Source organism: Triturus cristatus, chromosome 2_2 (genome assembly GCF_964204655.1).
Source record: "Triturus cristatus chromosome 2_2, aTriCri1.1, whole genome shotgun sequence".
Classification (NCBI taxonomy): Eukaryota; Metazoa; Chordata; class Amphibia; order Caudata; family Salamandridae; genus Triturus; species Triturus cristatus.
The window spans coordinates 291,098,409-291,111,145 of record NC_140582.1 but is presented as its reverse complement, the minus strand read 5'-3'; the positions used below and the strand labels follow the sequence as shown (position 1 = coordinate 291,111,145).

Here is a 12,737-nt window from a genome sequence, read left to right as displayed (position 1 = left end):
TTTAAAAAGAGGAATGTGGGGCGTGAAGTACAATTTAACGTGTACACAATTTTGCAATAAGATTCTGTATACAAGTAATTGGGGTTGGAATGGCGGGGTATTCTTGGCTAGGATGCACCCTGGGGGTTGATTAATAAAGGAAGATTCCTGCTCGACATTATGTGCGTTCTCATCTTTTTGATGTCAGAGATACCACAACTGTTAGAACTGGGGGTCTCTAGTTGGCAATGGTATACACCTTTGACCAAATAGGGACCCTTGCTTCTAAGTCAAGGAAAGGGGATTACACTACTGGATAACCCTTGCTCACCCCCTTGGTAGCTTGGCACGAGCAGGCAGGCTTATCTCAGAGGCAGTGTGTTATGCATTTGTGAACAAATACAGTAATAAAGTGAAAACACTACAGACAGACACCACACAGGTTTTATACAAATAAGTATTCTTTATATAGACTTATCACCAGACCATAAACAACAAAAATCCACAATACTGTAATCAATAAGAATTCTTCAAGAAGTTAGAAATAGTTAAAAAATAGCTTACTCACTTAAAAATAGTCTTTAGCAATAGATAACCCCACGGGAGTTATCACGACGTTGAGGTCAAAAAAATCCCAAAGCACGGCGGCCGGGTCTACATTGCAAGTCGGAGCAGCACTCACAACTTCGGTGCAGATTACGGCGTCGATCGCCGGCGTCGGTATTGCAGATTCCTTCTGCAGCACTAGAACAGCAAGTTCCAGATGAACAAGTTACTTACCTTCGGTAACTATATATCTGTAAGAAACATTAGTTAGTTAGATTCTTTACCTTAGAATATCCCCAGGCGTCAGGCTGGATCCAGAAAGATTTTTCGTCAGCAGTACCCTTGCGCGTCGGTAGGCGTCGTCTGCGAATCTGCGTCCGTCGTCGTGATCGCCGGGATGACGTTGGAGTACTTAGACGCCGCCCGAGCGCACTGACGTCAGTTCTGTACATAGCTTTCCACGCCAGGAACGCAGCGCCATGCAAGAAACCGACATTGGTGCCACGAAACTACAGCCCTTAAAGGGATGACCTTAACCCTAGATATCAGTTCGCAGAACGGGTAGGATGGGTGGGGCGGTAAGGAATCTAACTAATGTTTCTTACAGATATATCGTTACCGAAGGTAAGTAACTTGTTCATCTAAAAGAAACACGTTAGTTAGACCCGGTGGAGGGTCTGTGAACCAAGTTCACAACAGGAAGTCCTGGAGAACGGAACGGCCAAAGAAGCAGTCTCTCCGGACTTGGCTGTCCAGGCAGTAGTGCTTGGCAAACGGGTGCAGCGAGGCCCACGTTGCTGCCTGACAAATGTCCTGCAGAGGGACTCCCCATCCCAAAGCAGTAGTAGCTGCTGTGGCCCGAGTGGAATGGGTCCTCAGTCCCACAGGAGGATCCTTCTTAGCCGAGGAATAACAGGCCATAATGCACAAAACGACCCACCAAGGGATGGTCCACTTGTGCACTGCCTGCCCCTTCTTAGTGCCCACGTAGCCAATGAAGAGTTGGTCGTCCACCCGGAACAGTTTGGTGCGGTCCAAATAGAAGGAGAGCGCACGTTTTGGGTCCAGACGGTGGAGCCTCTCCCTCTTTCGAGGGATGCGGAGGCGGAAAGAAGGTGGGCAAGCTAACAGACGACCCGATGTGAAAGGCAGTAACCACCTTAGGAAGAAAAGAAGGGCGAGTCCTCAGAACAACCTTGTCCAGATGGACAGAGGAAAGGAGGTTTAGAAGAAAGAGCCTGGAGTTCACTCACTGTTCTGGCAGAGGTGATGGCAACCAGGAAAGCAGTTTTGAGAGTGAGAAGGCGAAGAGGACAGTTATGAAGTGGCTCAAAAGGAGCACATATATAGGTTAACACCAGATTCAAGTCCCACTGAGGCATTACAAAGGGGACAGGAGGAAACATGTGAGTATTGCTTTTTAAGAATCTATTTACAACAGGGGACTTGAAAAGAGAAGGCTGATCAGGAAGCCGTAAGAAGGCAGAAACAGCTAAAAGATATCCCTTGAGGGTGCCCAGAGCAGAACCCTGCTGTGCCAGGGAAAGAAGAAAGAGAACCTCTGAAAAAGGGGTGGAAAGGGGATCCACAGCCTTTGCTGTGCACCATGCCACAAATTTGTTCCACCAGCAGGCGTATACCGTTTTAGTGGAGGGACGCGTGGCTGCCAGAATGACATCACATACTTCAGGAGGCAAGTCAAATGGCATCAACTGCCGCCACTCAATCTCCACGCATGGAGGTGGAGGCTGGACAGGTTCGGGTGGAGGACCGTCCACTGCTGCTGCGACCGAAGGTCCTCCTGAAGAGGCAGTGGAATTGGGGGATCGATTGACAGACTGAGTAGCTCGGGATACCAGTATCTTCGTGCCTGAGCCACAAGGATGACTTGGGCCCGGTCGCGCCTGATCTTCTTCAGCACTCTGGGCAGAAGTGGTATAGGCGGAAAGGCGTATAACAGACCGCAACTCCACTCGCGACGAAAAGCGTCTCCGAGCGAGTGCCGCTTTGGAAATAACTGATGACATTGGGCGTTCTGTTCGGTGGCGAATAGATCTAACCAAGGCTCTCCCCATTAACGAAAGAGGCCTTGAGCCACGTCCGAGTTCAGACGCCATTCGTGATCCATCATGCACCGGCGGCTGAGTTAGTCTGCCCTGGCGTTCAGAGAGCCCGCCAGGTGTTGAACCACAAGGGTGATGCCCTGATGTTCCAGCCATGTCCAGAGGCGCAGTCTCCTGACAAAGGGTCCACGAGCCCACCCCGCCCTGTTTGTTGTAATACCACATGGCGGTGGTGTTGTCTGTGAACACCTGCACTACGCTTCCCCGGACAGAGGGAAGGAATGCCTTCAGAGCAAGCCGGATCGCCCGCAGCTCCAATAGGTTGATATGGAGCCGGGACTCCGCCAGAGACCAGAGGCCTCTGATCTCCGCCTCTCCCATGTGGTCCCCCCATCCCAGGAGGGACGCATCCGTCACCACGACATGCTCCGGTTGGGATAGGGAGAGGGATCTGCCACTGACCCAATCGCGGTCCGTGAGCCACCACTGCAACTGTCTTGCAGTGCCCTCCGAGATCAGGACGTGGTCGGACATGTTGCCCTGATGTTGAGCCCACTGGAACTTCAGGTACCACTGCAGAGCCCGCATCCGCCACCTGGCGTGATGTACCAGCAGGATGCAGGAGGCCATCAGTCCCAGCAGCCGTATGACCATCATGCCCGATACTCGGGATAAAGGCTGAAAGATCGGAATCAGAGCCTGAATATCCCGAACCCGCTGTTCGGGAGGATAGACCCGAAACTGTGCCGAGTCCAGAACCGCTCTGATGAAGAGGAGCTTCTGGGAGGGACTCAGATGCGACTTTGGCACGTTGATGGAGAACCCCAGCGAATGCAGGAGGTCGGCCATAGTCTGGAGGTGGGAGATGGCTGTTCGGGGCGAGCCCACCTTCAACAACCAGTCGTCGAGATAGGGGAAGACTGGAACCCCTAATCTGCGCAGATGAGCTGCAACCACCATCACTTTCGTGAACACCCGGGGGGCACTGGTGAGGTCAAAGGGGAGCACGGTAAACTGAAAGTGCTCGTGGCCTACCGTGAACCGCAGGTAACGCCAGTGGGCCGGCAGGACGAGGATGTGGAAATAAGCGTCTGCAAGTCCAACGCTACCATCCAGTCTCCAGGGTCTAGGGCAGCCAGAACCTGAGCTAAAGTAAGCATCTTGAACTTCTCCTTCCGGAGGTACTGCGGTGGCATGGCTGGAGGGGTCGCCTCGAAGGGGAGGGAGTAGCCCCGGACGATTTGCAGCACCCACCTGTCCGAAGTGATGGTACGCCAGTGGAGCAGGTGATGGCGATCTCTGCCTCCCCCTGGCGTGGAATGGACCTGAAAGCTCGGACTAGGAAGGCTTTGAGGCAGATGCTGCGGGAGCAGATGTGGACTGACCGGCTCTCTGTCCCCCTGCTCCGCCACGGCAGAATCCACGTCCGCGACCGCGTTGAGGCTGGTTCTGCGGCCTGTGGCTGGACGAACATGTGGGGGATCCCCTTCCTTGGCCACGAAATGGACTAAAAGCGGAAGGTTGCTGGAGCTGGGCCGAGAGGCCCAAGGACTTGGTCGTAGCCCTAGAGTCCTTAAAGCGTTGCAGCGCGCTATCCGATTTGCCGCCAAAAAGGCGACTGCGATCAAAGGGCATGTCCATGAGGGTGCTCTGGCCATCCCCTGAAAGACCTCAGCCAGGCGTGACGACGAATCGCCACCGTTGTTGCAATCGCTCTACCCAGCGAGTCCATGGTGTCAAGTCCACATCGAATGGAGTACCGTGCTGCGTCCCGCCCCTCAGCAAGAGCCTGGGCAAGCCGTGTCCTTGCCTCCTACGGACACTGGGGCAGCACGTCCGCCACCGTATCCCACAAAGAGTGGGTCTAACGGTCCAAAAGGCACGCGGTATTAATGGACCGCAACCCCAGACTAAGGGAGGAAAGCAGTTTCTTTCCAAACTGCTCCCACCTTTTTGATTCCCGATCTGGAGGTGCGGACGGGAAGGCGGTTTAGGACGTAGAGGCCTGGATAACCAGACTCTCAGGTGTGGGGTGTACTGACAAAGCTGGGGTCGCCAGGAGCAGGGCGGTGGCGCCGGGCCACGTTCCGATCCACAGAAGAGACTGTGGAGGGCTTGGACCAAGTGCCCATCAGAACGTCTGTGAGGGCCTCATTAAACTGAAATAGAGGCTCCGAAGAGCTTACCGACAGTTGAAGCACCTCAGTGAGGAGGTTAGTCCTCACGGCCACTGCAGGGAGCTCCAGGTGTAGGGCCTGGGCAGCCCTGCGCAGCACCACAGAATAAGTAGCACCCTCCTCAGTAGCCACGGAAGGAGGAGAGATGAAACCAGTGTCAGGCGAAGTGTCTATACCACTCGCATCCCCCAGTTCTTCTGCCAGTCCTGGCTTAACTGGCACTGCTGTGCCAGAGGGTCCTCAGACCCCTCCCAGTCCTCCCCTTCATCCGTCTCCTGGTAAACAGGCAGAAAGGACGGAGCCGGGTCATAAATGAAATGCTCACCCATCGACCCCGGAGGCAGAGCCGATCGGCGCCGCTCCGACGCCGGATCCGGACCGGGGCTGAAACTAGGGTCAGCGACGTCCGATGATGGTGCTGGGAGCGGCACCATGGGGGTTGGCGTCGGCAGAGGGGTTTTAAGGTGAACCGACGTTGACCAGGATCCAGGCCTGGGGACGACGGCTCCGGGGCCGAAGCCGCCGGCTCGCTAGGCCCCCCCCTGTCGGACCTGCAGGGCCCGGAGGCAAGCCGGCAGGCCTCGACAGCGGAACGAGACTCCTCATGGCCACTAGGAAGTCTTGAATCTCGCCCGGAGTCGCATGAGGCCCAGGGACGGAGGGTATGGTGCCAGACGAGACTCCTGCGGAGCCGCGAGGGTGGTGCCACCCGAACCCTCAGCCGAGTCACGCGACCAGCGAGGGGAGTCAGAAGAGCGATGTCGCTTCTTCGACTTCTTTTTACTGTGCCTCGACTAACCTGAATGCGAGGACTTCAATCCCAATGAGCGGTGATGACTTCGGCTCCGCGACCAGTCCCTTGATTTCCTCCTCAACCAGGACCTCGAGCGGCACGGAGCCGACTGACGGATCTCGAGGAGCGTGCGGGACCGCTCCCGCCTAGCCTTTGAGGTCAAGGCCCGGCAATCTGGGCACGACTTGTCATCGTGGTCGGCCTCAAGACAGTAGAGACACTGATGATGGGGTCGGTAACTGACATCAGTCGGTGACAGACGTCACACGGCTTGAACCCGGGCATCCCTACCGGGACCAGGAAACGAAGTCGACTCGAAAAGGGAACACAAAAATGTCCAAAAAGTTAGTCAAAAAACGACTACGTGTACGCTCTTCCCGGATCTGCGCTTACTGGTGCGGAAAAAAGAAGAACTGACATCCGCGCGCGAGGGCGGCGCCTAAGTACTCCGACGATGTCATCCCGGCGATCACGATGCCGATGATGGACGCTAAGTCGCAGACGACGCCTACCGACGCGCAAGGGTACTGCTGACGAAAAATCTTTCCGGATCCAGCCTGACGCCTGGGGATATTCTCAGGTAAGGAATCTAACTAATGTGTTTCTTTCAGAAGGTGGTGAAGTCTGGTATCCCTGAGACTTCGGCTAGGAGGCAAGCTCAAATCAAGCCCTTGGAGTAATATTCTGCAAGATGATGGAAGTTCTTCAAAAGTTCCTTCGCCTTTCCTTGGCAATGAAGAGCCCACTGCAGGCCAACCCAGCAAACAGTACACTGGCAGAGGGGCAGTACAAACTCCTGCAGCTTCCTTGGTTCTTCTCCTTGGCAAAAGGTTCGTCTTGTTCCCAGAAGTGATCTAAAGTCTTGGGGTCTGGGTCCCCATATTTATACTACTATTCTCTTTCTTCTCTGGAGGCAGAGAGGCCTGGGTCTAGTCCAAACCAGTTCTGGTCAGCCCTGGAGCACTTTGTTGACAAGACTTTCCTTTCACAGTGTAGGTCAGGGACATCAGACGCACCACATGAGGTGGACCCAGCATTGTGGAGGGAAGGCACAGCCCTATTCAGGGACCAGGTGCAACTCCTCCTACCCATCTTTATGCAGATCTCTCTATTCAGCCCTGTACTGACTGACTCACCCTGTCTCCTGGAATCCCCTAGCTCCTGTCACTCAAACTCCAGACACACAATACACAACCTAGCAGAGGCAGGCTTGGAGAGTTAGGCAAGAAAATACCTCTTTTGTAAAAGTGGTATTTTCAAACACAGAATGTTAAAACCAACTTCACTGAAAGATGTATTTTATCATTCTGAGTTCAGGCATACTAAACTTGAATTTCTACCATGTTCCCTGGGTCAGTTAGGATTATAAGATGTTCTAATCAAACTGCCCATTCTGGCCTATGGGGGAACAGGTAGCCTTGCAATAGTGAAAAACGAAAATGGCTGTACTTCACTATTAGGACATGCCAGGGCATGTCCTACCTTATCCTTACAATATACCCTGCCCTTGGGCCTACCTTAGGGGTGACTGATATGAAGAAAAGGGAAGGTTTAGGGACTGGCAAGTGGGTGCACTTTCCAAGTCGACATGGCAGTCACAGACTGCACACAGGCCCTGCAATGGCAGGCCTGAGAAACTTTACAAGCTGCTTCTGTGGGTGGCCAACCAGTGCTGCAAGCCCACCAGCAGCATTTGATTTACAAGTCCTGGGCACACATGGTGCTAGGGTCTGAAAAGTAAATCAAATAACCCAATCATGGAGTCACTAATTAGTACATCAATTTAACAGAAGGAGCACTTGCACTGTGGCACTGAATAGCAGTGGCACAGTGCCCAAAGCATCTAAAACCAGCAAACAGATCAAAAACAGAGGAGGCAATCAGAAAAAATGGAAGGGAGACTCGCGCCAATGGTATCAGGTCTAACAACAACCATTAACAGTAACTATGGGTTACATTAATTGTATATATATCTTTTTTTTTGTTTTTTTTTAAATAACAGTCCACTGAGTCGGATTATATTGAAAGAATTTTAAACCTGAAATGACATCTACAATATATTTTTAAAAAGTATGTCCTTGAAAAGAAAGGATAATCCAGATGGTAATTAATGACTGGAACTGCATTTTCAGTACTTAAGTACTGCACTCAGGACAGGTCGATTTTTCAATCTTCAGTTAATCTATTTGTAGGATTCTTTCAAGGTAGGGGTCGAGTATCTACTTTCCTAAAATTAAAAAATACCTTTGTAGTCGCTACACAATATTTTCAATTTCTGTCATTTTAGTGTCTTACATTTTAGGTCTCACCTACGCAGCGCGCATGCGCTGCATAGGAGGAGATCTTTAGAAATCGATTCAGTTTTTGGGCCAAAAACGTGCACGCATTGCTTTCAATGGCAATGCGTGCACGTTTGGCGATTCCCTTTCGGGAGCGAGCTTTAAAACCATCCGTTTGTAATTAACGTCCAAACAGATGGTGCCCAAGGCTCACTCCTGCAAGGGAAACGCTGTGTGTGCTCTAGGCCGCACTCCCCCCACCCCTCAGCTGCATTCCTCGCATCCCACAGCGTTTTGCCTGCAGGAACGAGGAGTGCCTCCTTGTTTTAGGACTTGTGCCCTGATCGTAATTACAATGAAAGTGCAGTCTTCAGCCGGGTTATACGTCTTAAAACAGCCTAAATTCAATTGGGGTCTGACTTCCCCCCAAACGTTCCCAAAAAAAGGCTACGCAGGTCACAGTTCTCCGTGGTCCCCAAAAACGTATTTTGGTCCCACCGCACGCGCAATGTGTCCTGTGATGTGATGATGGGAAGTTCGCCTCTCTGGTCAGTTTCTTGTTGCAGAGCACTGAAACAAACTTTCTGCTAATTGGTGAAATCTATCGTAGACACTCGTTGCTGGGCTGTAAATAACCAGCGTACAAGTTTACCAACCTTACTTTCACTCGCGGTGGATGTAAATGAACGACTTGTTTGAGGCACTCCCGAATTAAGTCTTTTTTCTCTGTATCTGGCTCGGTGACTCTTAAGTCACGTGTCAACCCCAAACGAAGGATGGTATTGACTGAGACTCGGCTGGGGTTTGACTGGCCGAGAGGTGGGCTACTGACGCCAGAGGGTGAGCGGAGGGAAAGACTATGCTGAGCTGCCTCCAGGAGCTAAAGCGAGAGGAGGGAACGCTTCTCAGGATCAAAGCAGCATTACACGATCAACTAAATCGCTTAAAGGTATGTATTTCTGCGACATCCTCAAACGTAAGGCACTGAAATTGTATCACTCCTAAACAAGGGTCTTTGTAAACTATATGGCCGTGTGGCGAGCGAAAGCAAACTCCCGCAATCGTACGCCCTTTATTTACCCTGAGAAGTTGCACTACTGTGATTGAGGCACGGGTGCAGTTCTCTAAGAAACCTCTACGTACTTGGTTATTGTCTTGTGACAGTCCGTTCCATATCCTCTGCTTCCAGCCTAGTGCGTTAATGTCTTCAAGTCACTATCTTCAGGAGCGAGACGCACTGACTTAGAGGCCAGATAGGTTTGCCATATTTCTCAGGAAAAAAGGTATCTGTGTTCTGTGCCTTTTAGAAAGGCCATGTGCTGGTAGAGAACAAAAAATTGTGTACATTTCTCAGCATTCTTTTGTACGATGACTAGTATAGCTCTTGCTATAATCGTTTAGCAATTATTTAGGCAGCTCCCCAGTGATTTCTCGAAGTATTTTAAAAAAAAATTAGGTTAACATTTCAAGAGGGAAAACTATTAGATTTCACTACTTTTCCATGATTTTCTTTACTGGCATGTTCATAAAGTCATAGCCTAGGCCAGTAAACAACAGAATGGCCAAGTGGCAACTTTAAGGTCCGGACGAGTGCTTGCTCAAACCAGGCTGAATCTCACACCTGATGAGGAGGGCTAGTAACAGAATTTAAAACGTGACTTTGCTTAGGCCTCTACTTTGTGCCGAGCTGCTTTTTGACTGCTGAAGAGAAAGCAGGAAGTTATTTAATCACAGGATCACGAAGCCCAACCCACCTGCTGAATAGCTCCTGAAGTATAGCCCTGTACATGATTAGTTTACCCAGTACAAGTTTTTTCTTTGCATTCTGGAGTTTGTAATGCTAATGGATTAATAGGACAACAAATCCAAGAATATAAAAAAAAAACACTTGAACGAGCAACAAAGGCACGGTCTTGCAAACTTGAGCGCTCTCTGCCCAAATATGTAGCAGACATATGCATCTCATTTTCCATATTTTATCTGGTCACATGTGGTTATCTATTCAGTGCTATTGTCATTCTGTTTTAATGAGGTTTTGATGTTTCTTCACCAATCACATTTATATAGTTTTTTAAAATAATTTTAGCGACGTATACTAATTGCATTGCATAGCCCTTTCTACCCCTGTGAAAGCATAAAAGCGTTTTATGGCGAGTAGCTTACTACTCCAGAAGACCAGGTTAGTTCTTCATTTGGTGTTTTGTTTATTAGGGTTGGGGTTGTGTTTTCAAAATTCATCCTTCCATGTATTTACCCCCTTTTGTGGTGGAATTAACAGCTAGATGTGATTGCTAGTGGGAAATTCAGGGGTATGTTAGTTTGTGTGAATGGGCAATGTAGAGAAGGATTAGAGTATTGATAGACAGCAAGCAATCAATTACCAATTTCTAAAGAAAGGAGGTATTATGGGAAATGGATTAGTATGTGGACAATTCACCGAAATAAAAATGGAATCAAAATTGAGGGCATGCAGTTTTTTATCAAATTAAAAGAAAAACAGAGCAACCTTGGATAGGACTCTCATCCTGCAGGTATTGGTTGTAATCTATTTCAGAAGCAATGTTTAACCAACGGTACCTTGGTTTGTCTCTACAGTCAGATTCCTCTTAAAAGTGACTGTTATGGTCTGGCTCCTGGTTGGCAGCGCCTAGAAATGGTTTAGGTGGCAGAGCTATACTTTACCCGATTCTGAAATATAACACATAAGTATATTTCCTTCTCATGTATTGTATTCTGTTGTCAAAAAAACTGTTAGGTTTAGATTTTTTACTTGGACACCAGAATAAAACAAGCATTGGCAGAGCCAAAAGGTGTCACCTTTGGTACCTTATAAGTGTTTAGCCATGCAACGCTTGATGTTGCTGCACCAAGGATATTGTGCTGGATAAAAAACACTTATAAGGTCCTAAAGGCGAGACCTATTGGCTATGCCAATGCTTGTTATATCTCTTCTCAAGGAACCAGAGGCAGACCCTGTAGCAGCACGGCTAGCACCAGTGTACTGGTTATTCACATCAAGCTGTATCACAGAAGTATTGAAAACATGAAGAGGGGTCATGGCCTTATCTTAGAGGCTCCTCAAAAAAGTATAGAACTAAGTGTTGTAGATGGAAATGTCGAAACTTTCACAAATTGTTTTTTTAAAAGACTATAACTGAAGGCGACCCAAGCGCAGGTATATTCTGCTCTCAAAGGGAACAAAAAGGTCAGTGTTCAGGTTCTACTAGAGGATTGCAGAAAGATGTCCCTAACTGTGTTTGAGATCAGCTCCTCTAAAGAACACGAAGTGATAGCCTGGCACAGGACCATCACAATTGACAAGTTTGCCTCGCAGGAAACCAGAGGTGTAGCTTAGTCTTGGTAATTTGAGGGGGTAGACCCAAGTTTCCTCAACTAAAAAAAGTTGCAGGCCGCAGAGTGAATGGCTAAAATGACCAAGGTGAGGGATGGACTGTTTCCCAGAGGAGCAGAGTCAGTACTGGTTTGCATTAGGTGGGCTTCTGGGGCGGATTTAGAGTTTTGCTGACAGGTGCTCCCTTGCAATGGCACCAGAGTACCCTGTTTGCATAACTCCATGTTCACTCGCACGATTTTGAGTTGGGTGGACCCTAGATTTTACGCCGACTGAGTAAAATGTACTCAGTTGGTGTAAATGTACGGACAGTCCAACGGAGTAGGGGCCTTCAGAGGTAAGCCTTCCGACTGTCTGCCCTATTTAGAGTCACCAATAGTATTTTTTTTATTTTCCATCACCGCTAAATATATCCTGGTGGTGATACTAAGAAAATAGAAATGACCTTCACACTATGGAATTGAAGGTCATGGTGTAATGGTCATTAGTCCCCCACCCCCCCTCCCCCTTACACGTAAACTTGTGTTTTGGGAGTTTGCTTTTGAAAAATCTTTGGAAAGGTTTGATAGCCAACCGTCACACTTTTCTAACATGGACAGAAACCACTAGGACGCGAGCTGTTTCCAATGCATAATTAAATAATTTTTTTAAAGCGTGCAATACCCAAGGGCGTCTTAGTGCTAAGCGAATCAAGACCTGGGGGAGGCATCAGCCAGGGTGGGACCTAAGGTGTCGCACAGTGGAGTGGGAATAGCCAAGTCTTCAGCTGCTTCCTGAATCGCTGCAGGATGGGTTGTGAGCGAAGTACAAGACGCAGGGAGTTCCATATCTTCCCACCGCACTATGCGAGCCTTCTTCCACCCCATTTTGCTGTTAATTCTTGGGACCATGACTATGTGCGCAGAGCCCGATCTAAAGCTCCTGCTGGGTGAATACCAGGAGAACCGATCTTGAAAAAAAGACGGACCGGCTCTATAAAGGGCCTTATGGATTAGACACAGAGCCTTGAAGAAGATCCTCTTCTCCACTGGCAAGCAGTGAAGGCCATACAGTAGATGAGAAATTGGCTTGAACTTGGGGACATTCAGTAGCGTTCTTGCTACAGTATTCTGTAAGGACTGTAGTTCTTTTTTATCAAGTATTTGGAGGTGCCTAAATGGAGGGCATTACAATAGTCCGTTTTTGAGGCAATGAGAACCATCACCGTTTTCTGTAGTACAAATGGAATGAACGGGAGAATTTGTTTTTAGAACCTTCAGCATAAAAGTGCCAGTAAGGCCAGCCATTCACCCCTATGGCCAAGCTTTTAGCTACTGCCCTAAGCAGATGTAGGCCAGAGATTGTGGTACTGTTCTTATCAAACCATACTTTTCTCAACTTTATGTCATCTTGGGTTACGTTATTTATGCAATTATGTGGCCTGCAAATGCCTTCTCTGATCCTTCTTACTGGTGTGGTACTCTGGAGAGAACATCTTGGACAAGTGGGGTGACCTTTTGGTAAGTTGAAGTACCTATGGCACAAGCATAGTGTTCATCTATGTGTGCT

At 49.2% G+C, this 12,737-nt stretch overlaps 1 protein-coding gene across 3 annotated transcripts in view; it reads right to left on the bottom strand.

Moving 5' to 3' along the window:
• The window catches only part of LOC146862153 (RNA exonuclease 1 homolog), a 919,286-nt gene that overhangs the window by 677,522 nt on the left and 229,027 nt on the right, over nucleotides 1-12,737 (bottom strand). The gene's annotated exons all lie outside the window — the stretch shown is intronic.